The sequence below is a fragment of the Cololabis saira genome, chromosome 18 (genome assembly GCF_033807715.1).
Source record: "Cololabis saira isolate AMF1-May2022 chromosome 18, fColSai1.1, whole genome shotgun sequence".
NCBI lineage: Eukaryota > Metazoa > Chordata > Actinopteri > Beloniformes > Belonidae > Cololabis > Cololabis saira.
This window is the reverse complement of record NC_084604.1, coordinates 19,261,852-19,282,567: the sequence shown is the minus strand read 5'-3', so window position 1 is coordinate 19,282,567 and position 20,716 is coordinate 19,261,852. Positions and strand designations below refer to the sequence as shown.

Here is a 20,716-nt window from a genome sequence, read left to right as displayed (position 1 = left end):
GCGCTGTTAATATGCCACCTTATTAAGTTTTCATATTTTTTCAGGCGTAAAAGTAACCGTTAAGATCCCCAACCTGGGCTTATTTTATCCAAATAACGCCTGTTAAGAAATTTGGTCCGATGTTTTCGGGGGTGAGAAAAGCCGCCGGCGATTTATGGTTCCGCGTTAAATCGATGCAGAGCCTACGGCGTAACATACGCCGTAGGCTCTGCGTTGGTGTAACGCGGAACCATAAATCAGCCTTTATTCTGGCGAGATCTGAAGATACAACGCAACAAAGAGCAAGCGAGTAATTATGTACATTCACTGAATATTATGAAAGTAAAATATATATTTATCGCTAGAAATGTAATGTGACGACATCCACTGCCAATCCAGGAAGCAGGAACACACGGAGACACACGTCAAGCACTGGAAATCTGCAACAAAAAACCACAAACAAAACACGAAACCGGCACGGAGCCGACCAAAACACGAACAGCAATCGACCCAAATCTTGAGATCTGATCGCAGTCTGAGCTAACCTAACGCTACCGCTACCTAACCCCAAAAACCACAGAGCCATCATGCAGGTGAACAAGCCAGTGTGTATGTCTATGTGTGTGTATGCGTGTATGTATATGATCGTGTGTGTGTGTGTGTGTGTGTGTGTGTGTGTGTGTGTGTGTGTGTGTGTGTGTATGTGTATGCATACGTGTGTGTGTACATGTCTTTGTGGCTATGTGTGTGTGTATGTATATGTTTGTGTGGCTGTGTATGTGTGTGTATATGTATGTGACTGAGTGGCTATATGTGTGTGTAAGTGACTTTCTTCTAAGAGTGAAAAACACTATCCATGCTTTCATATGGAGTTAGCAACATTTGTGACAGGGAGAAGCCACACCAATCGTAGTCTTTGTGTAGATACTATAAATAATGATGATAATATGCAAAACATATAATGTTGCTATTATTACAGGACATTTAGCATATGCTTTTCATCCAGAGCAACTTATAACAGAGTTTTACCACCAAGCCACAGCAACATAGACGATCACAAAGTAGGTGTTGTCAAGTCAGCTTTCAGATATGTGCAGCCAAGATTACATTTAAGTTGAAGTTTTCAGGAGTTTCTTGAACATAGAGATGGACGACTCTCAATCAATCAGCCAATTCTTTACACGCTTTGTAAGGTCATCATGTGTACTGAATATCTGGGGTACAGCCTGGAGAGGTCTCCACACCATCACATCTTGGTGCTAACATAAGACAGCCATGTACTCTAAAGTTAGTACCCACAGCCAGTTTAGAATCACCACTTAACATGTTAGTTAAGTGGTCATTCTACTCTGCAATCACCACTCCTTCCCTTTCTTCAAGGGGTAAGTGGCATCCAAAAAAAAATTGAGCAACCAGAGAAAGACAATCCAAGCAAAGATAAATCCAAACAGAAATAACCTCCGGAAGTTTGCATAATAACAATCTAGGATAATAAAATAAATAAATAAACACACCAAACAGAGGTGTGGTCCCCTGATGGCTTGGTGATTAGTTCATGGTGTACCCTGCCTTTCATCTCATGACAACTGCGACCAGCTCCAGCAACCCTGAACAGGTTGGAACGGGGATAAAAAAAAACAGATAAATGCATAGATATAGTCCAAATGGTCTTTTACATTTTTCATAAAAATTGTTCTTCAAAAGGTTTATATTAAAATAGCCAGCATTTAGTTACGGCTCCTGCTTCTCTGCCTGCACCATCTCCCAGTCACCCCTCCCCCACTGCTGAGGGATCTGCCTCTAGTTGCTAGAGTCTAGCAGGAACATCTCTGGACAAGCTGGACCCAATCTACGTCCCCGTTGTTAACGAGCTCACAGGACAGCACGGCACAGCTGCAGCCAATCCTCCCATCATCACCACTGCCTAGAAGAGCTGGTTCAGCAGTCTACTCTTCGCCAGATCCTCCCATAACTTCTTGTGACCCGGACCTGCTGTGCTGTTTCCTGTTGGAGTACTTTTTGTTGTTTTTTTTTTTTACAGTTTGGATACCAGCCCTCCTTGTGGCTGCCTTAAAGACATTAACCCCTTCTCTGCCCCCTGTGTGGTTGCGTTTGGTTCTCAACATTACCGGGTCATAACACATTTAGCACATTTCAAGGATGAATATTCCTACTATAAAGTAAACACAAACCCACCAACCCACAGCATGATAACTCCCCAAACCAAATTCTAATTTGGGCAAGTGCATTTCCCTAAAATCCTTTGAAGACAGAGTATATCTTTGTACCATTTCCCATCACGCTATGTCACAAGATTAACAAATTATTATATGCTGCTTCGAATGACAGCACCCAGGTTTTTTTTTTTTTTTTTAGATGCACTTTAGGCATTTTAATGACAAATTCTTATAATATTGCTGGTGTGGTCCTGTTGCGGTACCTGGCATCCTGCCGAAGTAATTATCAGATTCCTTTACAAGATTAATCCTTTTTCCGTTGTTGCTGTCATTGATTGGTTAGAAACATTCTGCAGGAAAACTTTTGCTCTGTTAAAACAAAATGCAAATACATACTATATGAATGAATGAATGAAGTTTATTCAGTCATTGCAACACAAAACAACACCAAAAAAAAAAAAAAAAACATTGTACACAGCATTAACATTTCATACCAAAACCAAAAAAATGTGTTGAACAATAACTGAAAAGGCATAGGCTGAAGCAAAATGCTTATAAAAGCCTATCCTATAGTACCAACTTTCTATTTTTGGCTACCGACCTCCAGAAAACCAAAAAGAGAATAGAAAGAAACAATAGAAAAGCAAAGAAACATTTACAGATGGTCACTTGCACTTATAAGCTTCAAAAATAGCTTTACAAACCATTTTCTTAAATACAACAAAAGAATGACATGTTTTTAAATTTATGTTGGCATCATTCCAGAATTTAACTCCAGTGATGGAGACACATCTCCTTTTCATACCTTTTTTAGCTATTTGTACTGTGAAATTGCAGACACCTAAGATTGTAACGAGTCTCCTGAATTGAAAAGAACCTCTGTATTGGAAGGGCATGGGGCAAAAAACATGTTTTTTTTTTAAGAAAAAGGGGTAAATTAGCCTTAAAATCAATTCAGTTCTGTCTGATGCATTTAAGCCTATGTGTTACATAGAGCTTATAAGCATTGAATTAAGTCCAATTGACAATTTCTTTTTCAGAACAAGGATTATGCCAAATGATTAGGCTTTGGCAGTAATTTGCTCATGCCTATTGTAGCACATAGAATGCCAGCAGGCTGCCCTTTTCCTTCTTGCTTCCTTTTTACTCCAACACATTAGAATCAGTGATTGATAGAGGGGGAGAACAGGAGAGAGAGCTGGAGGAGAGAAAGAAAGGGTGCTGGAGTTGGTGGAGGGAGGGGGGTAAGCCTATCCGGAGGAAGAAGAAGCAACTGGCCAAGAAGCCTCAGCAGTTACAGTTGCCAAAGCGCTCCATTTAGCCATCAGGCTATTCTTTCAGTATTCAACATTTGAGCGTGAATGTTGCGGGCGTTTTGAAAGCCGCTGCGTGTCTAGTGCTGTCTGCGTGTTATCGGACACGCGGCTGGAACTGGAATTTCCTTTAACTTGACGGCAGCAGCAGCAGCAGTTGTCGGACCGGCGTTTTCTGCGCCTCCTCGCAGCGGATTTACAAAAAAAAAGCCTCCACGGAACCGGCAATGAAATCCAGCACCCTGGACAGAGATTAAAAGAAAAAATAGCGTTTCAGGACCCTGGACAACGAACCGCCGTCCAAGGTAAGAGAGAAGAGTTTAACAGGAGCTTTTTAAGCCTTAAAGGGTGGGACACAGATTAAACAAAATCACACTATAGCCTATGTTGAATGCGGTGTTACTTATCTCAGGGTAGGGTAGATAAGCCAGTCATTACACATGGAAATTGTTCAGACTGGCACACAGTCTAAGCTTTATTTACAAGCTGGTAAGTTTACAGTTTAGGCAATGGACATTTTTTATCAGTTCCCCCCACTTTCTATCATTCTAGTTTAGACTCTTCTCGACGGTGTTTAGACTTAAAATGACTATTTTTAGGCTGTTTGAAAGAGATTTGAGATGCAATAGCGGCAAAAAAAGGGAGTAAAGTCGTGGCGTAACAATTTTACAACTCTCGTTTTGATTGCTGCAAACGAAACGCAGCGAATTTTGCTGCCGTCAGTTTAATTTAAAGGCTGATTTATGGTTCCGCGTTAAATCGACGCAGAGCCTACGGCGTAGGCTCTGCGTCGATTTAACGCGGAACCATAAATCAGGCTTAAGGCAGCTGTGAGGCGGCGCGTGCCCGAGCAGCAGCAGCTCGTGCCTCAGCTCTCAGCTCTCATCCACCCTCGCACACGTCTGCAATCCCCACGACCCCCGTGGTTTCACCTCACTATTTCATAATGAGCACAAGACAGGCGCTCCTCCCTCTTTAGTCTGCACATTTCATTTATCTATTCATTTAAAGGGGGTTCGGCACCAGCTTCAGTTCCCCATCAGGAGGTTTTGCAGCTCCTGCTTGTCTTAAACTAAGTCAGGCCAATGGTTAATATGCAGTTTTGGCAGTTGTGACTTTACTGAAGCTGGCACAAACTAGAGCTGACAAATATTTCATTTAATTTGTCGTTCTTGGGCCTCTAGGAAGCTCAAAAGGGCTATGATTGTGTTTCAATAGTAACGATTTTTCATATGCTAAATACTTATTCCCCTAATCAATGAAACAGGCGTACTAAAATGGAAATATACTTAGCTTCACTTAAATATTTAGTCTAATACCGTATGTATTGTCAGTGCTTTCAAATTCAGCGATTTATTTATTGTGTACTTTTGAAATCCCAGCAGCACATTAGCTGTTGCTGAGATTAAACATGTGACCTTTTGGTGTCCAGACTGGGCTAGAAATTGATGTGACCACCCAGTCTCTTTCTGCTGCCCTCGCCATGACTTACTCTGATATCATGCTGCAGCTCTTTTACAATAATGAATTAATTCTCAAAATGTAAAGGAAGAAAAAATGCTTGTGTCAGGCCTGCTTTGAATAGGAGGTGACCTCCATGCATTTTTGCCAGCGGCACTCAAACAGCCTCAGATAGCCTTAAACACACATTTAAAAACAGATGCACATATACATCCAGACTGTGCAAGCTCACAGTGATGCGAGTCCCAGATTATAAAGACTTGATCTTAATGATGTTCATTAGGATTTTGATTACACTGAATTTCTGATAACTCTCGGCACTGCAAGTGTGTCTGATGTGCTGGCTCAGACCGTGAGTGACAAGAATTAAGCGAGGGGAAGGAAGTAGTGTGAATCATAGCAGAGATGTCGCTACAGGGCTCTAATCCACCGTCCTTGAATGAAAGAAAGCACATATTGATATGCCAGTTTTTCCTCTGGGCTATTAAGCTCTGGGCGCTACTGTATAGAAATTGCTGCTCTATATCACTCGGATGATGAACTAAATGCAAATTAATCTTTCATGCTCAATTTATTATCCAATAAACAGACCATGAATTTCAATTTGAATAGTGGCCCTACAGAGGGCAGGCCCTTCAACTGCCTGCTATGTTCCTCTAAACGGCCTTTGTCTTGTTAGAAATGAAACTGTCAGGGTGAGACAGAGAGCACAGAACAGCCCAGGGGATCAAAAGTATCTGAAGGCATCTCTCGTAGCTTAAAAAGAGTGCCAGTTTAACCGTCATCTGCTACCCAGTGAAACACTTCTTCACCATTACCCCTGTTGCGATCTGCACCTCATTGAGAAACATGGTCCAGCACATAGCTGTAGGGTCAGCACTTCACGAGTACGTACTTTACGTGCTCTTTGCACAGATGACCGTGTTCCTGCATGCCTGGAATTCCATTTATGGACCTCTTACCCGGCTAGAAACGCAATTAAATTCAATATTGCTATAAATACATGATGGTCCGATCTGAAAAGCCAGGGAGGAGGCAGAGGCAGTGAAAGCCCACTCACTCTCCTCGCTCCATACCCCCCCCCCCCCACTTCCAATCATCCCGAGCCAGCGAAAACCCCTCCCCCCAACTTGCCCCACTGCATAGGAAATTGTGGTCAATTTGGTCAATCAACAGAAGACTGTCTGGTAGGCAATCGCTGTCACAGGGAATATTAGGCCACAATGAGCCCCACCAATAAAAAAAATCTGCATGTCTGTAACAGTCAGTGTCATTACTCTCTCCCGCATGAGTTTCCATAGCTCCCTTTGGCACAGTTAGAAAGTGGAGAAATGAAAGTGCTCTGTCTTTGCTGTGCTAGGCTCGACTGGGTAAGGCTGTGGCATGCTATCCTAAACTGCAAGCCTCTGTGCTGTGCTGTGCTTCGCTCGTTGTCATTAGCTGACACACAGCTGCTGTTGCATCTGATGCAGCAAGCGCTCATCGGTTTCCAGTCACTGGTTTTGCTCTTCAAAATCACTCCGCTTCTGAGGGTTACAATATCACTGACATAATGGCATCTGTTCCGATCAATAGCCAAACGGGAAGGCGAATCGATAACAACCATACTGTACAATAATGTGGCTGGGGGGGTTATCAGAGGGAAAGCAGCCTGCAGCCATCTCATGTTTGACCCTGGAAATGCTTTGAAAATATACTCTTTAATTATGGATCAAAAATACCAACCTTGTTAACAAACTATCTATAATAGATTGCTGTATGATCTATGCTAATGTAAGCACAGCACTTTGATAAAAAAAAATAAATAAAATGAAAAATTAATAAATAAAAAATAGCACTGCTTTCCCTGCTGGCTTACCACACTGCAATCACCACTCACCCCTTCCTCACACAGAGAAAGCACCAAAGTAAAACCCAAAACTTCAAATAAGAATTTGCATATTAAGCTGAGAAAAATCTATAAGTAAATACCCATAATTAGTTTGGTGCTCTCTGGGCTTTTTCAGCAACTGCTCTTTGACACATTTCCACACTAACCAGGGGTTTCTGAAACCAGGCGTGGAAGTAGTGCTCATTCGTAGTGGGTGTTCCCGACAGAAGTCGGAAATTCATTAGGTTTTCAAATGTTAAGTAAGTTTTTATCCAAGCCGAGCTTCAAAGACTCATGGATAAAACAGACATTTTCAAATGCAACAAGTCTGTGGCAAAGTAAAAAGAAAACAAAAGCAAAGGCGGCTTTGTCAGAGATAAAAAACAACGAAGTTACATATTCCAAAATAAAAGGATTATTCAGATTTTTTAATTATTTTGTCTGCTGCCTCCTGGGCACAGAGGAAATTCTTTAGGGCTTTTGCAAATATGCAATTCGCAAAGGGGAAAAAGAAAGGGTCACAACTAGAATTCAGTAACTGCTGCTATTCCAACAGAGAAGAAAATTGCCCTGAATAAATGATGAGGTGTTTATCTCTCTGTCTATACCACTCTGGTGTCATAAGACCCAATATGTGATTAGACCCTTTCTTTAATTTAATTTTTTTTTTTTGCATTGCCATAGTAGCCACTGCCCTGTTGAACAGCAGTTATAGTAGCATTACATTAAGAAAATCTGAATTTTATGGTAAAAAACAAAACTGTGGCTTGTGATCGTGGTGTAAAATTCTGCACTTGTATTTCTATTTTTAACTGTGGGTATTTTCTTGGCACTATCATGGTTTATTTGTCTCAGATTGTCGACTATAAAAAAAAGACATGCGGCAGGAGCAGATGCTCCTTCTTGTCTTGGATATCAACTGAATTGTTTGGCATGCCATCATCACAAATGTCACCAATGGCAGAAAGTATCTGCCGGTGTTGTTCCAAACACACATGCACGACACCTTGTTACACACACACAGTAAATATGTGCTGCTAACAGTGTGCAGGTATACTGTATAACAGTGAAATATTGGAGCCATTGCAGCCCTCCATACAGGCATTTATTGGGGATACAGAAGTGATGAAAAATCGATTTGTTCAAGTGGAGGGATAGATTTGAAAGTCCTGAGCCCTGTCTGTTGAAGATGCATGTGTAGATTTGGGCTGCTCTGTGTTCAGCAATTGAACATGCATGCCCTGTCTGATCATGCATTCATAGTACAGTATGTGCTTGTATATTTATCTGTCTATTCATACATTCATGTGTCTGTCTATTCACCTATTCAGTCATTCTTTTATTTAAAATATCCATAGAGTTCTCCATCCATCCATCCATCCATCCATCCATCCATCCATCCATCCGTCCGTCCGTCCGTCCGTCCGTCCGTCTGTCCATCCATCCATCCATCCATCCATCTATCCATCCAGAACTTTGTGCCTCTGGTATAGTAAACAACACGTCAGGCAAACACAGTTGTGCAAATTACTCCTTCTCTCTGTTGGAGAAGTGGTAATGTTATTTACTGCTGCAAAGGAAATCAGTGTGGATGTTGGAGCATTTAAAGTCTCTGGTTTTTAGAAGTGAAATCACCTCCTTTGTCTGAGCTTTATGGCCTCTTCTGGACACATTTCTGTTATATTGTTTAAATATTTAAAGTTTTCCTATTTTATTTGTCCAGTAAACCTTTCCTCTTCTGTTTCTGTACAACTTAAAAAGGCTGGTTTTAGAACTTCAAAGTATCCAAAGATTTCCAAAAAGAGTAGCCAGGCTTTAACTTGCACAGTCAGGATTGTCACAGAAATGTAAAATATCCTGCAAGTGTTAAGTTTTGTTTTAGTCTGATGAAGCACCATAGACTCTTGTGCTTGGTTAATTCCTTGAGCTGTCTCACATAGCTGGCTTCGTACCTGCATGTTTCCATGGTTGGAGAGCACCGATGCATTGCATGAAAGCAAACAGATCTGTTACATCTCTGTGTCAGCCTCATATTTAATTCATGCCCTTTATTGTTGCTCTGGAGCTGTGTATATGCTCTCTAAGGCGCACTGGCTAAAAGTCGAGTCACATTCAAAAATGAAAAGAACAAGGTAATGTACTGTAGCTGGAGGCTCTAGAGGATTTAAGTGTCCATAAACATTAATATGCCATATTTTCCCACAGAGGCTGTTTTCTTTGTGATGAGTTTAAGTCTGAGTGTAAACCCATTTTCATATTTTTTATGGAGAGCTCTAAATGGCTTCATCTTGACGGGAGGTAAGGACAGGAACGTGTGTGTTTCTTTTTGCATGTTCCAAAGCTCTCACAGGAAAAAAAAAAAACTTACACCAATGCACAACCCTGTCTACTTAAATACTCGGACTGTCAGCACAACAAGGATCCACATTAATCTGTCAGTAGCAGTTTGGCTGCTACTAATGCGTTCATATGCATAGATGCTCCCATACAGTCAGTGGGTGTCACGGTTTTGCTCCTATCTAGACAGGAAACCAGTGTCGTTGCACGTTAGGCTGCTTTCTGAAAAAGTTTGCTTGCAATTTTCCTGCTCTTGTTTCACTAATGGAAGTGTATACACCTAGCCAGATGGAGAACGTGTGTGGGCTTGTGCGTATGTGTATTTTCTGCATGAGCGTTTCTCTCGCGAGCACTCAATATGTGAGGGAATTGATTTGAGCATCTGTTCGACAGAGGGTACGTCAGCTCGTGCTGGTTTGGGCTTCGACGTGTGCGTGCGTGCAAAATGTGCATGTGTGTGTATTGGTGTTTTTTTCTCACTGTGGCAGTTTGTGTTTGAGCATTTGTGAGGCAGCTGGAACCACCCTACCAGTGACAGCTAGGTGTCAACTAAGGATTTACCAGTTTCTGACTCAGAGAGCCATGAATCACTTTGTGCAGCTTTTAATTTCACGCCGCTAAAAGCAACAGAAATCACCTAAGAGCTTTACAGTAAAACACATTATAGTATTTTCCAATTTTTCAAGGCCTTTGACATTCTGTTAGGCCACTAGTGACAGCTACAGATATGCAGAATTAAGAAAGAGAGTGAATGCCTGCACACAGATAATGGACCGTAATAAGAATGAATTATGTGTTCCCAAGACGTGACCTTTCTTAATATAAACAAATAAAAACAGTCTGATTTTTAACTTGGTGATGACACTGCAACCTGTGGATTATCTGCAGATTTGAAATTCACCACAACTGGAGTATAACATGAGGAAAAGCCTGCAAATGAGTTGAGACAGCTGATTTTCTTCTGCTGCTACAGCTCCACGCCATTTTACACGCACAGCAGAATGCCTCTGAAGCCTGCATTCAATCATGACATGTACTTAGGGTGTTGTGGATTTGCTCGCTCTTTGTTCTAAGCCCTGTTGCCTCACTACTCACACGAATCCTATGCCTTCACATGCTGTCATTGCTTCAGTTTACATCCCAGTTGAAAAGCCCCTTTACCACTCTACATCTACCTGTTGGGTGTTGTAAGGCAGTGCTGCAAAAAGCTGTAAGGCAGTGCTGCAAAAAGCTGTGAGCCATGCATATCGCCAAGCCCATGTGGTTGCTTGCACGTGTACGCTGAAGATAATTAATCTCCCTAATTTACAACTAATTTAAGGTCGTCTGAAAGATTAATCTGAAACTGTACATTCAGTTAGTCTCACAGTGGAACAGTGGATGCTTGGACAGTCTTATTTTATTTATCTTTTTTTTTTTTTTGCATGGATGCAAAAAAGCAGGAAATATTCATTTCAACAGTGAATCCGCTTGAGGGTGTTTGAGACTATTACTGCAGTGGAGGTAATCAGCATCTAAATATTGGAAATGTCATGATTCCTTTAACAAGTATGCATCCAGACAGGTAAAGTGGGACTAAATTTTGGTGCTGATGAAATTGGTATATGAATGTGTCACTATTACTGTTGCAAAATCTAGCCAGGGAAGAGGTGTGGTGCTCTTTTCCTATCATACAGGAATTGAGTCACAACTCTTCTGACTGCAAACTGGTTTGAATGGGATTCAAACCTTAGACCTTCCATCTGTGAACAATAAGGGTTAATGTCCCCCAAATACGATGACTTAGCTTGAAAAAGACTCTTCTATCCAGTTCATTATCCATCTGCCAGAATCTCTGACCAGGCCATTGGTCCAAAGGTCTGCGTAGAGCTCCCCAAATGTCCTTCATGCCAGTCCCTTCCATGAACTAAACACCAATTAATTCCCAAACCAACCAAAAGACGTAATTTCTCCAGAGAATCCTGTCTGCCAGAAGGCCTCCTTCCACTGGGAAATATCCAAAACACCTCCCCTCGGAGGTGGCCAAGATATGTGTCTGTGCCTCTTGACCAGGTCCTCTTAGTAAATGAGAATCTGTTCTCAAACTTTACATGGTGAAATAAAGGGCTTTTGTTGTGGATTTTTGCATTGGGTCTGAAGCGCAAACCATTAAAAAATGATATAAAGTTCATGTTATTCTTCATGTTGATGCGAAAAACACACTGGATGGGACAGAAACATGTGCCCATCGTTGCATATCTAGATTTGAAATCTGTGCTATTACCTTTTAAGCGCATATTTGGTTGAACTGTTATGCTAGATTTACAGAAACTGTACACAGCAAACTGACTAGTGGGGGTTTGACTTGCTTTTCAACAGTAAATGCTGTGTAAACTTAGACAATTTACTCTTTCCTTGGGTGGTACTATAAAAAACATCCCTGAAAAAAAAACACACACTTAATTCCAACAAAACATTAAACATTTAAAAAAATACAGTGATGGGACAAATATTGTTAACAGACGTTCATTGTTTTTGTGTGTAAGTGGCAAAGAGGCTTGGTCTCAAAGGAAAATGACAGCATTAAAAAACCCTAAGTGTATTATTAGATGGTAAAGAGTTTAAACATTTGTTTTTATCATCATAAATCCAAACAGGTCGACCACGGATGTGCGAACAGAACAATCAATAGATGCACAAAGAGGAGAGTTCATGGCCTGTCCTTCTATCGCCTGCCTGTTTTTGTCATAATGATCTAAGTGCTGATCCAAATCTCAGGAAGAAGAGGCCTTAAACTCTCCTTTTTTTCTGTTTATTGGCAGTCGTTTGCACGATATTTGTAGTCAGTTTGTACCGACTATTGTGTATGTTGCTGCTGAATCCAAGGAAAACAGTGAATATGTAAGGCAATCTAGTAATTACACAAGGATTTGAAGCTTATTCACAAAGACAGCAACATATTGAAAAATGAATATTTGACTTTTTACTTAGTTTAGAATTAGATTTGGTTTGAAAGAGCTGCATCCAAAATCACCCCCTCCTCGCTAATAGTGCACTATATAATGCAGTTGTCATTTTGTATTTTTGTCAAATATCTAGTAAGAATTGTTTTACGCCGTATTGCTGACTTATGAGTCCCACAGTACATCATGACCAGTGTCCAAGCCGGTCTGTAGCGTCTTATCTGTGTGATACTGTAGCAGTAACACAATCAACAGCAACAAGAAAAATGAAAGCTGCAAGCAGGGATGAACGGGCCCTCGCGCGTGCAATTTTCACCAATAAAGGTCAAGTACTCAAAACGAGTCCGATGACACCACCCCCGACTCTTTATGTCAAACCATTGAAAAGTTATGACAGAAAGTAGGAACTATCAAATATCGACCAATCAGATGAAGGGACGGGGCTAATTTGCACCAATTATGTTCAAGGACTCAAAACCGAGTCAGATGACACCACCCACGAGTCTTTATGTCAAACCATTCAAAAGTTATGTCAGAAAGTAGGAACAATCAAATATGGACCAATCAGATGAAAGGGGGGCGCGCTTTTTGGCGTCTATCGTCGCCATGGTAACACTTTTGACTGTGAAAAGTAATGCCCATCTTCGCAGGATCGAGACGCACATTTTGATGTATAACACACCTGGGTGCATGTTACGGTTTGGGCGAAGAAACGGCCGAAGAAATGGCATTTAAATTGCGCCAAAATTACACGTTTACTTCAAAATCGCCGACTTTCTGTTCTGTGCGCCAAGAGACTTTTGTTTAAGTTGCGACATGATACAGGTGTGTACCGATTTTCGTGCATGTACGTAAAACCGTATTGTGGAGCTTGAGGCACAACGTTTTCTAGGGGGCGCTGTTGAGCCATTAGGCCATGCCCATTAATGCAAACCATTAAATATCACATTTTTCGCCAGGCTTGGCCTGCGTGCAAATTTGGTGACTTTAGGGGCACGTTTAGGGGGGCAAAAAGGCCCTAATTTCATCGGAAAAATAAAGATATCGAGAAAAAAAAAATTGTACAGATACAATAGGGCCTTCGCGCTGTCAGTGCTCGGGCCCTAATAATCATTGTGATGATGAGTTCACTTTATTGTTCCCTACATAGACAGATATATACATATCAACTTCCCAATGATACATAATAATGATGTGTGGAAGGTGATTTTGGATGCAACCAGAGATTCCTCTGTTTACAAAAAATGATTCTGCAAGAAAAGGGTGCCAGTGCTATAACCCCACCCCCAAGATCCCTAATCTCACTCTGAACTTTTCACGAAACGTGGCAGTCCTGCAACATAGCAGGGAACAGATGGAGAGTGCTGTAGAAACAAACAGTGTTTTTTATACACTTTTTGTATGCACACACTCGCAGTTAAAATTACCTCAGTTTATCTGTAGGGACCCTATCCACATAACACTTAAGTGGAATGACATTTATACGTTTTGTCAGAGGCTTAAAATTGCAATTTAATCTGACGTTGATAAATTGTCCCCAGGGTTAACATTTATTGCCATTTTGCTGCTAATGTATATTCTGTTCTAACTCAAAATTGCTTCACATCGTTTTGGTACCTACTAAAAGTTTACACTCCTTACCATCTGGGGTTGTTTGAACACCAAAATGCCCCTTTAATTCTGTAAACCTCAACTATGCACTGCTGTACGAGGCTAAAGGAAGTTGATTTATGATCTATTTAGAAAGCGAGCTAATCTGAAAATTACTTGGACACAGTTTACGTGTTCCAGTGTGTGTTCATGTTGAGTGTCATAGGTCACTGCTTGTGTAGCTGTCTTCAAATTGGGGGAATATACACCTGCATGTGTGAATGCAAGCAATTATGTTTTGCCATTTGTCTGCATAGCAATGCACAGCTCACTCATGGTGTGGTACCATGCCATACATGCAAATACCCAGCGGTTTCACCCAACTGCAGGAAATACTGTAAAGTTATAATCTTAATGGCCATGATTTATGCTGTGAGCAGTCTCCTGCTGTGCAGTTTGCTTGTTTGCTGCACAACAAAAGCAGCAACAATGAAGGTTACAGCAACTAAAGGACCGTCTTAGCTTCCTGTTCAAAACAGATAATGAAAGAAGGACACTCAATCTACCTCGTTTTCATTAGAGGAAGCCTAAATTATTTCTGTAGAAAATATTGTTTGGACAACCATTGTCAGAGCTGTTGCTGCTGTTCAGGTGTGATTGTGTATAATTACAGCTTGCGTGTTTTCTTGTAATTAAGTCGGGCCCCATGGAATCGGTGCCCATGCTTCACTAGTCAACATGTGTAGTGCTCCAAACAGAGGCTCACATGATTTCATTTCAGCACAAACAAACACACGTACGCACCAATCCAGACAACACCAAACCAACTGTCCATGTCTCATTCTTTCACAGCTGCTCTCATTGGCCAATTGCTCCTACCAGCTCTCTACAACCTCACTGGCTTTGAGGTGCAGGAGGGTGACATCTATGTCAGGGTGCTGACACTCCCGTATTAAAGTACCTCACCCCTCTGTAGGTCATTACTTTCTGTGTGTTATAAGGTCACAGGTGAGGGAGCATGGTAACTATTGTATATCACCGATACGGATAAAACCCGACAAGAAGAAAAGTCAAACTTCCTCAGCAAGGTTGAAGTCAAAACTGCTGGACTGATAAGTCCATAGCAGCGGATGGCATTTGCTGCTGGGGGCATAAATTCTGCTTCAAATCCCGGTGACTCTGAAAGGCAGAAACAGCTGCTGTTGTGCTAGTGCTCATCATCTGTGGATGGGGTCGCTGGAGATAGGGGCTCATCCCCTCCCCTTCTCCCCCTTTCCACCTTCTTCCGTCTTCTGCTGTTACTCTTTTCCTTTATCTCACCTCACCTCCTTTTCTTTCTTCGTCCAATCCGTCTTTCCCACCGGCACTTTAGCACCAACAGGCAGTAGATAATGCAAGGACACACACACACAGTGATGTACTCTCACTTCTACATCTTTCTGTGTGTGGGCTCAAACACAAAAGATTGCTTCCTTCTGTCGTCTTATTGCCTGTGTGTGCACAGTGACACGCAAGCACTCAATGAAAAGTGGGAGAAAAATGTATCTACACCTCAATTCCAAAAAAAAGGTGTCACACTGTATAAAATGTAAATAAGAACAGAATTCAGAAATGTGTAAATCTTGTAAAGGCATATTTTATTAAAAATAGAACATAGAGTACACATAATAAATATTGAAAGAAACATTTTACTGTTCCACGATTGGCTCTTTTTGAATTTGATGGCAGCAGCATGTATCAAAAAAGTTCGGATTCGGGAAACAGAGAGTAACAGTAAGTCATGCTGGAAGGAAACATCTGAAAGAACATCTCACAACAACTTTGGTTCATTGTCAACAGCTCAGTGACCTTATTTGGTATGAAATAAGCATCTTAGAGAGCCAGAGCCTTTAAGAGAAAAGATGGGCAGATGTCTATCAATCTGAACAAAAACAAAAACAAAACAAAAAAAAACTCCAGGAAACAATCACAAAGTAATGTTCTCTACCGAAAAGATTTTGTGAGAAATTATGACAAATAAAGATGAGAAAGTTTGCCCATCACAAAGCCCTTTTTTGAAGTCAAACTCTATTATCGTCCTGACAATTCACTTCAGCAGTTAGCCGCTCACTCTGCCAAACAGAGGTGACTTTGCCCTTGAAGCACCACAAACAAAAGCAGAAACATTTATTAAAAGCCTATTTGCATGGGTGTTGCTACAGGAAATGCTTGTCCACACGGTGATCTGGGAATGTACTTGAAGTGCTATTGTTCACTGCCAGAAACATGATCTGCAGCTCCCGCCATGGCTGAAGAGCTCCATCCTCCAGCATACACCCTCATTTTTCCTGATCTGGCCAGAGAGTAAAAGGGATGACGCTAGGGATTAGGGAAAAGATCATAGACCTTTTGCTTTCTCTCTCTCTCTCTCTCTCTCTCTCTCTCTCTCTCTCTCTCTCTCTCTCTCTCTCTCTCTCTCTCTCTCTCTCTCTCTCTCTCTCTCTCTCTCTCTCTCTCTGATTGGCTTTTTATCTCTCATACATCTCCAACAGCCAATATAGTTGTCTCATTTCCAGCGCTTACTTGTTTGAAAATATTTGCACGTAATAGAAATCAGTCAGCCACTCCCTGAAGACCTGATGCATTTCAACGTTACTTTTAACCATCGCTATCAACCCCTGTGTTCACAATTGTTAAGACACTTTGTAGTCATGAATACACTTTCTTGTTCTTCAGAAATCCTCTGGAGGTGAGTGATGAAACCATCAGCGTCTGAGTCCACAAGTAGGTTTTCTTCAGACTGCTATACAGCTCAGAATCTCTTGCCAATAACTGGAGCGTGACGATAATGAAATGCTTACATTCCCAATCACGGCAGTCACTCACAGTGATGTAACTTGTTGGAAATCCGAAGAGCATGCTGGAAGTTGGATGAGGATCCGAGTTGCATCACGGTGGCACACATCCTGGTGGAGCTAGTGCTCGGCTGCCACTCTGTTTACATCAGAGCCGGCCAGCGGGAGTCAGGAAGGTGAAGCGGAGGTTGACTGGTTCCTTGCATCAGCGAACTCAGTGCTTTTTACAATGTCTCTGTCAATAGGCGCGACAAGCTACAAGCGGCATTTCTGCACAGGGGAACCCGCGGGTGTATATACTGAAGCTCAGAGCTTTAAACAACAGGCATCAGGGCTACACAAGAATTTATATCTACACACTGATAAAATACTGAAATAGAGTTTCTACCCTTCAGCTGTCCATGACATTATTTCCTAACCCCCACTTCCACTCTGAGCTTTTAGACAGGTTGAACTTGTTTTACTGTGCATTCAACAAAACGCACTTTAATTTTTATGCACTCTTTAATTCTAGTTTTTACAGTAATGATCCGTGTACACATGTGTGTGTGTGTGGCATATGTGTGGGAGGGAGTCAGGGAGTGGGTGACAAGGCATCTTGGAGAGTCAATTTAAGTTTCGGTGTATTTTTTTAGTGCAGTGACAATAAAGACATTTAGTCATTCAAATAAGCACTAAAGTGCTGGTCGGGAAGTCAGTGCCTCAATCTCAATTGATAAGAAAATGCAAGAAGCTGGAAACACATTTTCGTTTTACGATCCCATTAACTAGACACACAAAGGCGAATGATGTGTGTATAGATGTGGCCAAACCTGTTGGTACACTCAAAGTTACCTGAAATGAGAATTAATTTCTCCTGAAAAGTGATGAAATTAAAATAAATTGTCTTGTGTGCCCCTGCATGCCTTCAGTGTGTTCTATAGTAAACAAATAAAAGTATAAAACGAAAGGATTAATTGTCTATTTTACGAGGACGCTCTAAAACAGCCAGACAGATTTGTTGGTGTAAAAATAATCCTTAATTCATCATTTACAAACTACCTGTTTAACATTTTGAACAGTGACCAGTGTCTAAAATAATCTGAATTATTTATAATCAGCAATTCAGCAGAGTTAAAGCGAGTAAACCTGTCATGGTGTCATTTGGTATCTTTGTGTGAGCCAAACTGAACATGGAGAGAGAATAAAAAAAGGTTTGAGGACCCCAGAGAAGCTGGAAGCTGTTAGACAATCTCCAAGCAGCTTTCCTTTCCTGTGAGTACAATTATAAATATTAAGAAGTGCAAGGTTAATGGACCAACCTTTTACAGTGTGTCTTCAAGAGGAAATGCAAGCCCAGGTTGATCAAAAAGGATCAAAACCACGGCGAAGGATCAAAAGACATTCAAGCTGAAGGCCGAGGTCCAATCACTGTCTGATCAAATCCTCCACCACATGAGGTCTGTGACAAAAAAACAACAAAAAAACTACCCTATTAAAAGAAAAACAGTGAGCAGGCAAGGATCTACCCTACACGCATGTCTAGAAGTGGTAACATTTCTGAGGAAATGTTCTTTGGACTGATGAGCCAACACTGGAAAGTCACATCAGCTCTACTTTCACGGATGGAAAACTGAACTGAAGTTTGATCTTGATCCTATTCAGCATATGTGAAAAAATAAAATGTAAACACTGCAGTGTGGAGAAGCCCCCCTTCAAACCTGAGACGGCTAGAGCAGTCTGGAAGAGTCAAACAAAATATCTGTAGGGAGATTCAAACGGACCATTATTACCCCTTTTACACCAAGCTGGTTCCAGGGCTGGTTCTGGGCTAGAGCCAGACTTAGCACCAGTTCTTTGGTTTTACACAGCCTAAGCACCGGCTCCTGGCTCTCAAAACTGGTGCTACTGTAGCACCAGGTCTTTGCTAGGCCAGGGTAAGAACCACTTTACGTTGGGGGCTACGTGCTTACGTCAAGGGCTGGGGGCGGGGCTGGGGGCGGTGTTACTGAGCAACCAAAGCCGGAGTAAACACGGAAGAGCGCCATTTTTAAACAACGGAGCGTTGAAGAAGGCCGTTAACTTAACAGACTGTTAAAATCTAACGTTAAAATGGATGTAAAGCAGAAGCAGCAATGGTCAACTTGCTGGATCGCAAACTTTTGCTGTCCAAGAAAGGCTTGAGAAGCCAGCAGCAACACTTGCGGTGCGTCCCAATACTCCCCCTCGCCCTAGGCTCTGCGTTGATGTACGCGGCGACGCGCGCCGTACGCCGTAATTTCTTAAAAGGCGTAGCTACAACTGATAGATTTCATCTATTAAAGGAGCTTGAGGCCGGATTGTGGCAAGATTTATGAAAAAAATCCGTATACATTTTAAGTTTTCTAGTAATAATGTCAAATGAAGCGTTCCAAACCCAAAAGAGTGAGCCCTCTAGTGTATCTCTCCTTTGCCTTGAACAGGCTGTGTGCTGCAAAATGTGCTGCAATTCGGTCCCGAATTTCCCGCGCTGTCCGGCGGATGTGATGTCACATGACGCTGCATGTGCGTTCTCCCCGTTCTCCCGTGCCGGCTTCACTGTTGGCTGCAGTACCCCCGACGGCCGTCGTGGTGAAGGGTGGCGCTAGAGAGTCTCATTTCTTAAAAGGAGCCTCAAGCTCCTTTAAACCAACATTTATCTTCCTAAATGATTTTTTTCATCCAGCGTAATTCTCAACAGAGCTGCAGGTTTCTCCCCCGGGAAGACGGCGCAGGTTGAGCCGGCTCTGAGGAGCTGCTGTGCCCCGGGGCTGCCGGCTCTCGAGTCAAATTTCTTAACAGGCGTTATTTGGATAAACTGAGCCCAGGTTGGGGATCTTAAAGGTTACTTTTACGCCTGAAAAAATATTAAAACTTAATAAAGTGCCATATTAACAGCGCTACAGCAGGAATTAAAACAGCTTTTAACTGTCGGCTTCCTCATGTGGTGTGACGATCGACGCAGAGCCTACGGCGTAGGTTACGCGGCGATGGGCGCCGTACGCCGTACCCTACGCCGTACCCTACGCCGTACCCTACGCCGTACCCTACGCCGTACCCTACGCCGTAGGCTCTGTGTCGATTTAACGCGGAACCATAAATCAGCTCCGGAGCCGGCAGTCAGCCAGAAATTCCGAAATTTTCAGAGCAAATTTCTTAACAGGCGTTATTTGGATAAACTGAGCCCAGGTAGGGGATCTTAAAGGTTACTTTACCTGAAAAAATATTAAAACTTAATAAAGTGCCGTATTAACAGCGCTACAGCTCAAATTAAAACAGCTTTTAGCTCTCAGCTTCCTGATCAGGGTAGGGATGAAAACGAGGGGGAGTGGTGGTGACGTATACAGTAACGTAATGACGTGGCTCTCTGGCCAGCTGCTGGCCAGCACCAGCTTGTGTAAAAGCAACCGGTTCTCAACCGGTTCTTACTTAGAACAAACCGCGAACCGGCTCTAGCACCAGCACTAGCACCAGCCCTGGAACCAGCTTGGTGTAAAAGGGGTATTAGAGGGCTATGGAGACCTCACTGACTGCCGCTAAATGTCGGGTGATAAAATATTGAGGTACCCTCATTTTTATCCACATTTTTTTCATGTTTCATTATATGAAATATTCAACTAAATCAAAAAAAAAAGTATTGTAAAATGGTCTAAATTTGATTGATGTTTGATGAATTAAATTTGTTGTTAAGTTCACATGTAAATCTAGATCCACAATGCAAACATGATCATTTATGTTTAGATCCTCATTATTTAGGTTGTGTTTGTGCAGTGGGGTCAAACTTCTGCTGGTTAACTCCACTGCTTCTTTGTATGATTTGATTGTATTATATAATATATATAATAATTTTATTGCCGCTGCAAAAATAGTGCGACAGTAAGAGCATTACGTTGGATGTGATAAGCAGGCTGGTTGAAGCAGCCAAAGAACTTCAGAGGTCTGAAGGGAGCACGACTGAAGTAAACGACTTTGGGCTGTGCCCAAAAATCTCTCTCAGTTTACTACACAGTGTTCAGTATTAACTGTATGAAATTCAGAGCGTGTAAATGTCACTATAAACTTCCATCAAACGTTTTGTAATAAAATCTGGACACAAGTGAGCGATGAATGAGCAGACAGGGTGTTGATTTTCGATATTAGACAAAGGCTCAGATGCCTCCTGTTGTCCTCGGCTTGTCAGAAAACAAAATTAACAGGTTCTTCATGCAACTCAGCC

General features: G+C 41.8%; 1 protein-coding gene across 1 annotated transcript in view; it reads left to right on the top strand.

Moving 5' to 3' along the window:
- Nucleotides 1-3,425: 3,425 nt before the first annotated feature.
- Nucleotides 3,426-20,716, top strand: part of tmem121ab (transmembrane protein 121Ab) — a 65,960-nt gene continuing 48,669 nt past the window's right edge. Inside the window, exon 1 of the mRNA XM_061746943.1 lies at nucleotides 3,426-3,774. The gene's annotated coding sequence lies outside the window, so the exon portion shown is untranslated. The remainder of the gene's footprint in view (nucleotides 3,775-20,716) is intronic.